Source organism: Cornus florida, unplaced genomic scaffold (genome assembly GCF_030987335.1).
Source record: "Cornus florida cultivar Cherokee Brave unplaced genomic scaffold, ASM3098733v1 CherokeeBrave_3.0.0_Hap2_Chr09, whole genome shotgun sequence".
Lineage (NCBI taxonomy): Eukaryota > Viridiplantae > Streptophyta > Magnoliopsida > Cornales > Cornaceae > Cornus > Cornus florida.
The window spans coordinates 84,468,543-84,483,374 of NW_026775579.1; positions in this window are offsets into that span (position 1 = coordinate 84,468,543).

A 14,832-nucleotide genomic window follows, 5' to 3' on the forward strand; every position below is an offset into this window, starting at 1 on the left:
GATTTTATAAACGTCTAGACGCATAAAATCGTTTATTCTATACTTAAGTCCAAAACAAAAATTACAAAATAAAAATCACACATTGGAGCAGTGCTATATGGCACCCAAACATAATGGTCTACGTTAATAATCTTGCCCAAATCAATGATAACTCAACTCTATTTTCAGATTATTTCTGTGGTCAGGTTTTGAGCAAAAAAAAAAAAAAAAAAAAAAAAAAAAGTGGAGCAAACGTAGCTAAATCTACAGGCAGTTTGGGCTATAGTACATATCAGGCATACTTAGACATCTATGGGCTCCATTCTGTAACGACACACAGAGCTTATAAGTTAAGTGTGAAAGAACATACCTGTTTAAAAAGAACAACCTGTAGGGCATGAAAATAGGTCAGCAAAGCTCATGGAGTTGGAGAAAGCTGCTTCAACTGAGGCAATTAGCAAGGCCATTAGTCAAATTCAGAGTTGGTGATGATACAAGTTGCTACTTTTGGACTGACAGTTGGCTACCAAATGGAGCTTTACAGTAGAGTCCTCCCAGCCACACTACACAATACACGAGTTTGAACTAATGCCAAGGTCAACATGTTCATTTTAGGTTTGGAATGGACATTTCCTCTCGTCTCACCCAACTATTCCCTGAGCAACCATCATTTCCACCCCAGTGTTATTTTCAAAGGCCCAATGCACACTAAGGCGCTAGAGGTCCTACGGTAAGAAAAAAGAAAATCTTAGAACTGTGTCACAGCAGCTTCTTCATGTATATATTTGTTTATAAAAGATTTAGCAACCAAACACATTACGGAACAAATAGAGATCTATGCAAATGATTTCACATTACAATAAATCCCAATAGTAATGCAACCGAGTAAAATTAAAACAAGCAGAAATTTTTGGGAGTGATTTATGAGAATGAAAAATAATGATCATAGGCTCACATTCGGGCCATCTGCCAATAATATAACCATGAAGGAAAATTAGACCTTGATACCTCCTGAACATATATAATCTTCCTTACTTCATGAACCATGTCATTAGAAATGTGGTTAGCGAATCTAGAATACACTGTCAAACGACTCAAACCCTACAAGGCACCCACTGAGAATCCTTACTAGGATTTCGAAAAACCAAGTCGGTATGTGTCCCCCTCTTCAAAATAATGATTTTATTTACTTCAAGCCTTCATGTATATAGAACTTAATTGAGTTCTTGCATGGACCATCTCTCTTATAACATAAGATGCTGACGTTGATCTATCGGATTCCAGTGACTGGAGAGTTAATAAACTTGCAAGGCAAACTGATAGCCAATAATAAGGCACAATGGACTCCTGAATCTAGCTAATCAGATTCTATAATACCAGCTCCTTAATGATGTTATGATGTTATGTATGTATCCACTTAACTCTGCTATCTTTTAACACCCCCTCCCCAGTAAATTAGAAAAATAAAACGCACATCCATGATCTCTTTCAACTAAGTAGATTTCAGAAAAAGGGAAAAAGAAAATAAATAAATAAAATCATTCATATAAACATCTAGCCACAACAATAATAGCTCTCAATCAATCATTATTAACTAACCCTGCACTAGCATCATTAGCATCCTGAACAATCAAGCAATCCACGGGGTGACAGCAATTGATCATGTTAATTAGCAGACATTAAACTTCAAAAAAAAGTTTAACAAGTCCACATACTTTATCAAACAATAATGTGAAGCAGACCTAGGGCTTGGCATGGTAAGGGAGGATGAGCCCTAATAACATTGGGACAGCGGAAGCCTGCATGATCAAGTTTCAAACTAAAACAAAACTCTCTTTCCACTTCAAAATACATCAACAACAACAACAACAACAAAACAGCTAAATTTGGATAGGATTAGGGTCCACCACTGTCAATTTGGGAATTAAGGGAAAAACACACACACAAACACAAAATAAAAAAGCAAATAAATACAAATAATGCATTAGCAGATAAAAAGGAAAATGGAGAAATAAAAAACGAATTCCAAAAAATATAAAATACGAATGGCAAAATCAACCCATAAAATAAGAACAGATGCCAAAACAAGCATTGAAGCTTTTGAATTGAAACATAGAAGGAACAAACCCTTCCCCAAAACGCAAACAGAACCACTTGATTAAATAAGCCAAAGCAACCACTAGAGACGTCAATGCAAATTATCTTGAAAAGCTGCATTTCTTCCTCTCCATCCGTCAAATACCACTGGAGATGTCACAACCAAGCCATATCCCATCTTATTTTTGCTGATGACCTCCTCATTTTTTCTCATCCTAACATTGTTTCAGTGCAAGTTATTAAGCAAGCCTTTGATCTCTTCTCATTGCTTTCAGGTATCTCCATCAACCATTCAAAGAGCAATATTTTCCTCTCTGGAGTAAACACACAACTGGAAACTTCAATTCTTGCCACTCTTGGGATACAAAAAGGTTCTCTCCCCATTAGGTACTTTGGTGTTCCTCTCATTTCCACAAGGCTCAAGTCAACTGACTGCAAGGTCCTAATTGAAAAAGTCACAGGAAGAATCTCCAGTTGGACAAGTAGATTCCTATCCTATGCAGGTAGAGTGCAACTTATCAAATCTGTTCTTTGCTCCATGGTCAACTTCTGGGCAACAAAATTCATCCTACCTAACAGCAACTTGGAAGAAATTAGCTGCATTCTGAGGAAGTTCCTTTGGAGACGACAGAATCTTAAAAAAAGAGGAGCAAGAGTTACTTGGAACAATGTTTGTAGACCTGTCTCTGCTGGTGGTCTTGGCATTCCCCATCTACAAACTTGGAACAAAGCTGCAGTTATGAAAGAACTCTGGTTTATGCTCAACCCAAACTGCTCCTCCCTTTGGGTTCAATGGTCAAGATCACATTTGGTTAGGGATAAATGTATTTGGACACTGAAGACCCCTCAACCAAGTTCATGGAATTGGCGAAAGCTTTTGCAACTTAGATTTGCCATTAAACCCTTTGTCAAAATGAAAATTGGGAATGGTGTCAACAACAATTTCTGGTTTGACAATTGGTGTTCTCTTGGCCCCCTTCAGTGTCTAGTCACACAAGAACAACTTTTGAGCACTTCTGTTGATCCTAATGCTAAGGTCAATTCTTTCATAGTTAGCCCTTTTTCCAACCCCTAATGTCCCCTGGTATCCCCTTACCTGGTTCAAGCATGGAATCCCAAAGCACAATTTTATCCTCTGGTGTGCTATTCTGCATAAATTGCCAACGTATGAATGCAAACCAGTGGCACATTGGCACACCCCTAATCTATGTAGCCTCTGCTCATCCCACCCAGAATCGCATGACCACATCTTTTTTAGATGTTTTTTCTCCAATCCCTTGCGGAAATTTCTTCAAGCATGTTGTGCGTTTTAGACTCAGCCTCCATCATGGAGTAATCTTGTCACTTGGGCAATGCTAATTTGGGTGGATAGCAGTGATCTAAGAAGCATTGTCAAGAAAAATTTGCCTTGCTGCTTTAGTATATCACATTTGGATGGAGAGAAATCGAAGATACTTCAGAGGAGGGTCTCTCTCTGCGAATGCTCTAGTCAATAGGGTTCTTGTTGATGTCAGACAGAAATTGTCTTGCTTCTCCGTGAAAGACTACCCCAGTGCCAGACGCATTGTGGTTGAATGGGAGCTTCCTGGTGCTTTCATCCGTCCCCCTCCCATGCCTCCAGATTAACAGAGCTGTCCTCTTCTGTCGGTGCTTCTTCACCATTTGAGGTCTTACTGTTCACCAGAATATGCTCTGTAATTCAGTTACAATTCCAATGGTTGGGCCAATTGGGTCTTAGAGTTTTGGCTATTGGCTTTACTTTGCAAACCTTTTGCAAGTCGTTGGGCCAATTAGCCTATTACCTTTCTACTTTAGCCCATAATGGGTTCTTATTTTAATATTATTCTAATCTTACCATTCAATAAAAAAAAAGGAACTGGTAATTTATACCAATCTAACATAAAAATAAATCTCAAAAGTAATGCAAATGAGTAAAATTAAAACAAGCAGAATTTTATGAGTGAAAAATAATGAGCATGGACTCACATTCAGCATCTGGAATTTATATAATCATGAAGGAAAATTAGACCTTGATACCTTCTGAACATATGATCTCAATGTATCTTCCTTACATCATGAACCATGCCATTAGAATTGTGGTTAGCGAATCCAATATACAATGTCAAACCCTAAAGAGTATCCACTAAAAACCCTAACTATATGTTTTCAAAAAAACAACTTGGTGTGTGTCCCCTTCTTCAAGCTTTGACAATTTCCCAAGCATATTCCACCTAAATGCATAGAACAGAAAGCAAAGTGAAAGGAGGTTAAGTGAATGACAACATATCAGATAGAATCTCAGGAGTTCAATACCAAAATATTAAATTTCATCCAAGCAGTAGTTAGTTTGAGGTATGCAACCAGACAGAATTTTTATACTTAAGGCATTATCAGTAACTCAGTCGCATAGTCCTGACAATGCATTTTCGTAATTAAAAAAGAAAAGAAAAAAGAGAGGCTATAATTGAATGACATTTAAGCCACCCTTAACCCCACCCCCACCCCCCCCCCCCCCCCCCCCCCCCCCCCAAAAAAAAAAAAAAAAACACCAAACACACACACAACACCCTAAAATAGATAAATGGCCTAACATCTAGCATTAAGATGGATTTTCTTGATGTTTTCTCGTGTTACCAAATGATGGTTTGGGTACTTATGAAATACTTAAAACAAGGAAGAAAAATAATTAAATCGATTTAGTTTATAATCTAACAACATAAAAGAATAAGTAAAAGAGCTCCTCGTGAACTGCCCTAACAAAACCGCACAAAGTATAACTGTCAGCTACTAGTTGAATTTAATCCCAGGCAACTGCCATGCCAGGGCTGCAAAATTGAGCTGATTTGTTCACCAACAGTTCAGGCTCAGTCATCCTAAGGTTCACCTCGAGTTCATTCATTAAGTAGCTGAACCAAACACGAGGCTATACTATAGGTTTGTTTATTAAATGAAATGATGGTGGGGTTCGCTTAGGATGACTCTTGAAAATGTGATTAATTAGGTTTTTGTGTTATTTTCAAAAGTTTTATACCCATTGATTGATAGAGGATATATAACAAGAAATAAAAAATAAAAAATAAAAAATAGAGTAATTTGATGCTTGTAATGTATGTTATCAAAATAAAAGGGAAAGAGAAGGAGAAATACATGCAACAATGACCTAAATATAGTGTCTTACATATACAACACTACTTCAAGCTTCCATGTGTGTATATGTAACTTATTGAGTTCCAACTGATCTCAATCTCCTAACATCTGGACACAAAAATAGCTCATAATGACAATAATATAAGGAAAATATATAAATCAACTCCATCACACATCAATATTATTTCAGAGTTCAGAAAATAAGAGAACAAGAAGAAGTTTGGCTTTTAAGCATGGCAATATATTCCTGCTTGGACCATCTCTCTTATAACGTAAGATACTGACATTGTTTTATCGGACTGCAGTGACCAGAGAGTTAATAAACTTGCAACTTGCAAGGCAAACTGGTAGCCAATGATAAGGCGCAATGGACTCCTGAATGTAACACAATGCATGAGATTCTATAATACCAGCTCCAATTTCTTCTTTCACAATCCTTAATGATGTTAATGGTATGTATCCACTTGGACAAACAATGTGAAAAAACTTTTGAGAGTAGACCAAAATTCTATTGTACCGGGAAAAATGCAATAACAAGCGCTAGTAATGGAAAGACATTAATATGCAACAATTTGTATCAGACAAGCACTAGCCTTTTTCGAGCAAATCCTTTTCCAAGATCTGGAGGCTAAGTCAACCATTCATGTCAAGGAAGGTGTTCCCTTTCATTATAAATTATAATCACCATTCAACCCAACAACATTTTCGTATTGGTCATGCCCAAAGTTAGTTTTACCCTGATTGTCAAGCTACCTACTGTAACCCTCGTCCTTTATCCGGGCTTGGGACCGGCTGTTAAAAGAGCGATCGGCAGAGTTAATCACCGTGCAGCCCAATTAAGATAAAAAATAAAAATAAAGAACAAGAATTTTTTGTTGCAGCTCTTATTAGTGAGCAAGAAAAGTGGTACCCAATCCCCACCTTCCCCAAAAGTTTGAAATCATCAAGCAATTGATTTCTTTACACAAGTAAACAATTGGTGGTGATTAGCAACTACAACATAAAATATGATGATACATCAAACCTAAGCACCCATAGATCTTCGAAGGGATCAGATAGAAAAAAGAACAACATTCTCTTCCCACTTCAAAATACAAGAAAAAAATACGGGACACAGAAGGAAAGATGACCTGATAAAACACAATGTCATGTGAGAAAACAGCACTAATTAATTAATTGTTAGACATTGGGAAACATTGTTTTGACTGATTGGAAATGTGTTTGCAGCACAAAAATGTTTCTCTTAGTTTTAGTATCTAATTTTGGCCACTTCATAATACTACCACATAATGATGTTGCGTGCAACCCAATTGGAATAGTATTAGTGTCCACCATTCTGGATTTGGGAAATACTCTGAGCCAATTAAGGGATAAACCCATACAATTATACAAATAATCACGCACAAATACACTAATAAAAGGGATGGAAAAACAAAATGGATAGATAAATAAATAAATAATCAAAATACCATTTTTTTCGGTAAAGAAAGAAAAATCAAAATACAAATGAGAAAAGCAACCCATAAATAAGAGCGAGAAAACCCAGATAAGAACAAGAAGCATTCATAATGTCGTCATATACATAAACAGCAGTTATAGAGACAGAAATATAGAAAGAAACAGAGCTTACCTTACCAGAGTAATCGGTGAAGCTTCATACGGTTTTGGTTAGGTCAGGTCGTTATTTACACACACAAACACACACACTTGGATACATGGGTATGATTCGAAGTTGATGGCAGAAAGCCAAACGACGAATTAGGAGGAGTTGAAGAGAAAGCAGTCCATCGTAAGCTTGTGGTGCGTCTCAATATGACAGCCTGACGCGTGGAAAGATGCAGGGGTATGGTGGGAAAGTAACGAAGTACAAGGGTATTTTAGTAAAAACAGATGGTGGGTTCTAGGGGCAAAAAGGTCAAGAAAAAATTTTGGACCATTTCTCGATTTCCATGGTTTCAGTTTTATCGGATGTCCCCGAAGGGACACGTGTTACTTGCAACTTTCTCATATATTAACTTTAAAGACTTTGCTTCCAAAACCAACGTGGGACTATATCGATATGCACAATAGTCACATCAAGCCACTCCAAGCCACTCCAAGCCACTTTAGCTTACACCGCTGCACGTGTTGGTACAAGCATTCCACACTTGGATCTCTTAATTTACAATTCTAATGGAAGGCCTAAAGTCAAGATGGCGTACAGACACATAAAACTAAGTCAAAAAAGACATACAAATCTTGAAACAAAGTAAATAAATAAAGAACAGGCTTCAGATTTAAAGAGGAAATAGAGCCCAACGCTCTGCAAACGGAACCACCACGGGAAAAAGCAGCAAATCGGAGAGACTGAAAGGTCTAGCCATCAGCACGACAACCACTCCAAAGTTACAATCACAAAACGCTCCAACACATAAAACCCCGCACAAGATCCAATCAAGGAGAAAATGATCAAACTTAAGCGGGGAAAAATCCAAAACCTACCTAAATTAGAGGTCTAACCGGAAAGGAACAACAGATCTGCAATTGGTATTCATTAGTGCTTACCTCTCTTGATTTAAATAGAGCTCAGAGGTTTAAAACATTAATATTTATTTGAGCTTATTTTTTCTCATATGAAGTTATAGGAAAAAAAGAATAACAAATAAATTTTTTGCAGAAATTTAAAAACTCTAGATTCACATAGAATTTAACTTGTAATTAGTGGAGACATATTTTTTTAATATTATTCCATATAACTAGAAACCAATTTGACCACTTTGCTCGCAAACAAGTTGTCTTAACCCTAAAAAAAAAACCAAATTAGTTGGAAACAACTCCCTAAAAGTTCACAATTTAAAACAAATATCACTAATTATGTGTTTAAATTAAAAATTTTAAAAATTAAACTAATAATGATTATTAGATTCTTTTGATTCATTGGTCACAAATACAATCTTACCTTATGTAAGATGTATCTTTGTATAATTCAAATTATCTCGTGTCATTGTATCATGTGCCACATGTTGTGTCATTACATCATTTATGCAACAATTTACATTACTTATGTAATAACTAGTAAAATAACATTAAATTTTTTTATGTATTTGTTGCACTATGATATAGTGTGTTACATTAGCGATATACACACGACACAAGTTTCTACACAAGAGAAGTGAACATTTATGAACGGAAAAACAAAATATTTTAATAAAATATATAATGAAAATTCATTATATATGAATCTATTTAACCTTTAGATTAATAAAATGAAATCCCATTATTTTATATGAGTGAAATTCAAGTCTACAGATCAACTCATACGAGGCTTTATAATCATACTAAAAAAAGTTTTTTGTCGACTTTGCGTACCATCCATCCTTTCACTCAACCAAATTTCATTGTTTTAGCTACTTAACCCCACTAATTAAACCTTTTTTTTATTTTTTTATTTTTTTTTTATAGTAATAGGATTCATAAAAATAGATGAATTCTTATATATGTGACCATATACAATTAATTAAACGGTTTCATTCCCATGGGGCATCCTAATGCTCGGTAATAATTAGTAGTAATATGTTTCCACTCTACTAAAATTGAAATATTACACAAATGGAAACTGTGTGACATATCACAAAGATATACCTGAAGGGACATGAATCCAGTTGCATAATATGCAAATTAATATTGTCTAATCCAGATGCTTATCTTGTTTATGGGAATCCAAGGAGGGAAACCCTGGACGCAAACTTAAAATTCAACATTATTTTCATAAAGGCTTTGTTTGATTGGATGTAAAATATTTTTCAGGAAAATAATTTTTTATTTGCTAGTGTTTGGTTATCGTAAAATATTTACGAAGAAAAAATAAAATAAAATTTAACAGAAATAATTTATTCATTAATTTTCGATAAGTTATTTTACATGTCTCGCCCGATGGACTCGATCTCAACCTCAACTTCAACGTAGACTATTGTCAAACACCAACAAAGCAAAAATTAAAGAATATTTTACCTCAAAAAGAAAATATTTACGTCGAACCAAACGGAACCAAAGTGAGAAATTTCACACTTAGGAAGTACCAAAGTCCGCATATTAATCTTAAACAAATTGGTAATTTTCACCGATCTAATATTTTTATATTTATATATTTTTTTAGCAAAGTAAACATTCAAATTTTCATTTATAGCAAAAAAAAAATTGGGTTACAATCTATGGCGGCAAACGGCATATGGTATAACCATCGAGCCGCCCGAGTGCATTGCATTTGCTTTTTCCAAAACACCCTCGTAATTCTTCAGTATCCCACACTACCCCTCATTTCTTCCACGTGTCGTTTCATTTGCTTGAGTCTCACCAGAAGCTTATCGTGGACCTCCCTCTGAAACTCCAACTTTTACCCTTTCATGTCGGCCTTCTCCAATCAATTTGTACAGAGTCTCTCACAATTTCACTCTCTTTCTCTCTCTATAAATACAACTTTATCGACGTATATATATATATATATATTATACAGGAGAGTAGATGGAGAGAGTGAGGAGAATGAAGTCCGACTCTGACATGATCACCCTCATCCAACACCCCCATTAACTCCGCCGTCACCTTCCTACCTACGACGTCCACCGTCCTTTCATCAACGAATTCCTCATCGCCAACGTACATTTAACACTTTTCACATTCATACGCTCAGCTTACTGCAATTAACCCTAATTTTTCACCTAATTGATGAAATTAATTAGTGTTCGGTTGTAGCTTTTCCGACGACAAGATTCAAATTCGCGGTGATCCAGACCACCAACGAGGCCAGCTTAAAGCGGCTCGACACTAGCATCCCTATCGAAGATCACGGTACAGAACACTTGGGTTTCTCTTTTGTATTATTAATGCAATTTATGATAAAAGATTGATCATTTTCCATTTGGAATATGCAAATGAAAGTTAACAAATTGTCTGTTTTCTAAATGTATTATTAGCGTCCGCGCACTGCTTGATAAATGTCTCAGCCAAAAATTGCAACTGTTTTCAATATGTTCATCAAAACACAAGAAATAGGAAGGAAAAGTGCTACAAATTATTTTGAAACAAAAAGAGTAAAGTTTGGCGGGCTTTTTTACACTATTAAAAAGCACATCACACTTTGTAGAAGCATCAAAATATACAAATTGCAAAGTCACAAAGCTGATTTGTTAACATTTGTTTCTGCTGTATTCTGTAGTTTTTACTACAATACGTATACATACGTTTATTTACAAATATGTGCATATACATGAATAACCACACATATGTACATATATATTCTATTTATTCTATTCTTGAACACAAGCCAGGCACTTGTGGAAAATACACCTTTTCTGAAAACCATGAAATATAGAACCCAACAAGTTTTCAAACACTACAAAATCATTACAACATTGGTCCTCGAGGAACTAGAGGAGGTAGAGTCTTGTCCTTATTCACCTTTCCAGGAAGACAATGGGGGTTTGTTTATTCGCCTTTCCACGAGGACATTTCTAATATTTCCAAGTCTTCACAAAGAAAAAGTTAAATAGATAATTTCACAATTACACGTCATTTATGACACCTACAATTATTTTACATGTTAATTTATTACGTAGTATCACTGGAGTCGTTAGCTTAGATGATATGTCTCTTCTTAAATAATAACTATTGGAGTTAACCAAATTATAAGTGGAGTAATAATTTACAAGGGAGCTAGAGCCAAACAAGAAATTGGCACAAGCTAACCAAGCCGAAAGACAAACAAAGAGAAACCCATTACAGCCAGCCCAAAACTAGGCAGCCCAGCCCATATAACAAGACAGTATCAAATAGCCATTGCTAACACGTTGTCTATTTTCCAAGTGTGTTATGAATATCCATGCACTATTTGATGAATGATGTCTCAGCCAAAAATGCAACTGTTTTCAATATGTTCATGAAAACGCAAGAAATAGGAAGGAAAAATATTAGAAGTGTCTTAACATTTTAATGAAATATTAATCTCTCAAATTGTGATTTACTGATATTTATTTCACATTTTAGTGCTTTTTATAATTAGGGCTTTGTATATGCATTTTTTAATGAGAATACAGAAAATGGTCTCTGCTTATGTTAGTTAGCCTTGCAATTCTGTGTTAGGTGTCCCCTTCTGGGGAGATGGTATTCAAAACTCCAAGTTCATTCAGCTATAGAAGATTGCTACCGGTTCTTATGGATATTGCAAAAGAGAATTCTTGTAAGTCCTTTTGAATTTTTTATCTACCTCTTAATATTTTTTAACAAATTGAATATTATTGTGCTGATGAAAGTAACTTAACGCTAGTTGTTACTATAATGTATGTTTTTTCCTTCTTAGATGGTTCAAAAAATGTGAAATCTCTTTGAAGGTTTTCTTGCGAAGTTAGTAATTGAAATGATGATGGAAAGACAGAAGATATTGTCTTCAAAAGTGGATGATTGCATTTCTGGTAAGTAGAAGGATCTTGGTCAATATTGTGATGATGGAAAGACAAAAGATAGTGGCAAAATTAAGAAATTTTGTAGGGAATCGCCTTGCAAAGTTCGGGATTCAAATGTTACAATTCCTAATATAATTCAAACTAAAGGGAATGTTATATTGCATGAGGTGGAGCAAAGAAGTTGGGAGGATGGTGAGAATTCAAATGGAGTTGAATTGACAGAAGAACAAATTTAGATGACGCCACCAGATGCTGATATCTTCTTTAAACTTGAGGTGAATGATAACTTGGAAGACACACAGGAAAATTATTTGCAAACATAGGATGGCCGTTAATTTAGCGAAGCCAGCGAATGAGAGAGTCAGCATAAACTGTTTGTGTTGATCAGAGTCTGCATGCAGATGTTTATAGGAGGAATTACTCTACTTTGAAAAGTCAATTGGTGAGTAGATCAATCATCAAATCTTTCACGTGAAGCATACCATGAGATCAATTTATTTTCCATTAATTTTGGAAATGTTCCTTTCACATTCTATGAGAAGACTGAACATTATCTAGTACTAAAGTAAGTTGGCCATGTAAGTCTGTTCTAGGCTCTTAATCCTTGTTCAAGACTGAAGGTATTCAAATCTCCAGCCTCATTCAGCTACAGAAGATTGCTTCCATTTCTGATGGATATCACAAAAGACGATTCTTGTAGTTCTTTTGATATTCCTTATCTATGTTCCAGTTCCTTAATTTATTGTATTTAAGAACTGTTGATTACTCCCTGGATGGGCACCCAAAATGTTCAGAAGCTAACCTTTACTAAGTTCTTTCTTGTAGGTTCCTCGAAAGGTAGTCAATGCCCAAAAGTTGAAATTGTTGAGGAAAAGCCAAACCTATGTCAAGAAACCCCCATAGATGCATGTAAAATAGACAGTTTTTCCATGGGGAATCAAACCTGTGATAAGGGGCCAAATCTGTCACCTGCCATGTTGGCTCCCACTGTAAGTTCATCTATTAATGAGCTAAACTTATTTGCTAAAAGGACTACTGAGACGCAGAGTTCTGATTTTCAGATGGAACGGATATTGCAAGTTGAACAGGTTAAATCAGATGCACCCGAGAAATTGGAGCCTAACCATGATAAAGTGAGTTCGATTCATGAAAACAACAGCAACAACTATGTCGTTATGCTCTCCTTTCAGTCCTGTAACTTTGCCATGAGATGGTGTATCAGAAGCCTTTCATTGTTTATCAATTATTACTATAGAAAGTGCCAAAGTATCACAGGCAGATTTTTCTAAAGATGCAATGCCAATTGAAGCAGTCAGATTGGATCAAAATTCTTCCTGAGCATTTGTTCCTTCCGGAGTTCTGGTGAATTGTCCTCGAAGGGGGATTCTTAAGAGGAATCCACATGGATGCAGAGGGCTCTGCAACTGTCTGAACTGTGCTTCGTTTCATCTCCATGCTGACAGAGCATTTGAGTTCTCCAGAAATCAGATGCAAGATACTGAAGATGTAGTTTTGGAGTTGATTAAGGAATTATCATACCTTCGGAATATTTTGGAGAAATCTGATATTGATGGCAATGATCATATTGTACACGTCAATCAGGTTAGTAATGAATGAACTGAATTTGCATTTTTTAGTATTTATTGCTCTAGCTGTTATATTTGTATGATGTAATTATTACTATTGCCTGTTCACCCTCTGCAAACTCAATTTGATATTTATGTACATCTGTTGCTTTATGTTCTGCAATTTAGGAATTTACTTTATCTCATGACATGCTACTGACAAACTTTGATATGTATTGTGAAATAAGAATTAGAAATGTTAGTTAAGGAGTGGGCGATTTTATGGTTTTCTGATGATAATGTTCTCATGTGTTTTTGTTCTTTCCATCCTTGAGATACTTGTCAGAATCTACAGCCATCTTGTTCCAATTATTCTATATTTTCAATAGTGATTGGAATATGTCCTTCAAGCATGCATAACTTCTGTATATCTCAGATGATGTACATATTTGCATTAGTTATATTATGCAGCTTAATTTTTCAAACAGGCACTACAAACATATTGTAATCTGAATTCTACAATTGTAAAACTTTTTGAAGAAAATGTGCTGTATTATAGTGGCAGATGAATTACTGAATGTAAAAGAACTAAAAGATGTCTTGATGGCAAGACAAGTTAGTTGAATGCTATGGTTGTCGCTAAATTTGGCTAATAGGCGCACATCACTGTGGTGAGCCTAGGCCTTCAAGTTCATAAGTTGGGACTCACACACACTGCCTCCACTGAGGTTCGAACCTCTGACCTTCCTTTGGGAAGTAGGACCCTTGTACCGCTAGGCCACAGGCCTGTTGGTTTTTTTTTTCTTTTTGGCGAAGAACAACGAAATAATGTGCTAAATTAAAACTAATATTAACCTCCTGGAATGGCAAAAGTTCATCTTATCTTTGTAGGGGAAAAATTATCTTTTCTAATTGATCTGATTTTCACAAATGTTCATCCCGTGTTCAAGACAAAAATAAATATATTGATAAAGAAGCACAGTAAAAGTAATTTATTTATTTTATTTTATTTCATTTCATTTTTTTATTTGTTATTTTGAACTTCAGTCAAAAGAAGCTTGCATTAAAGCTTCCGAAGTAGAACAATTGGCAAAAGGTCGGCTCAGTGAAATGAATAGCGATCTGACTGTACACTGCTGACGCATGGTAAGTTATATTACATACTCTATGCCATAGCAAGTTTTGTGAGCATAGATTTGTTCTTTACATTTTAAGTTTTTCCCGGAGGCATTTAATATTATAATCCTACAAAAAGTATATACTACAATGTTCATATTATCTCCTAACAGTGTTTGCAGCGGTCAAAGGTCAGGTTTGCCGATTCTATTGAAGAAATAATCATTCCAAAAGTGGATTTTCAAACCAGATAGTCTCAAAGAATGATAAGAAGATAGCAGTTAAAGGTAGTTATTGATGATTATAGTAAATATGTAAATCTTCATGTTGTGTGTGGATTTAGATCTTCCTGACTGGTTCGAGATAAAAATCTGTTTTGGTTGCAGGGTGAGTTGCAGTATTGAAATATGCTTCGAAATGAGACTTACCACACACGTAGCAGCACATATGAATTATGAAGCTGCATTTATATCCTACTGAGAACAGTTGTAGCG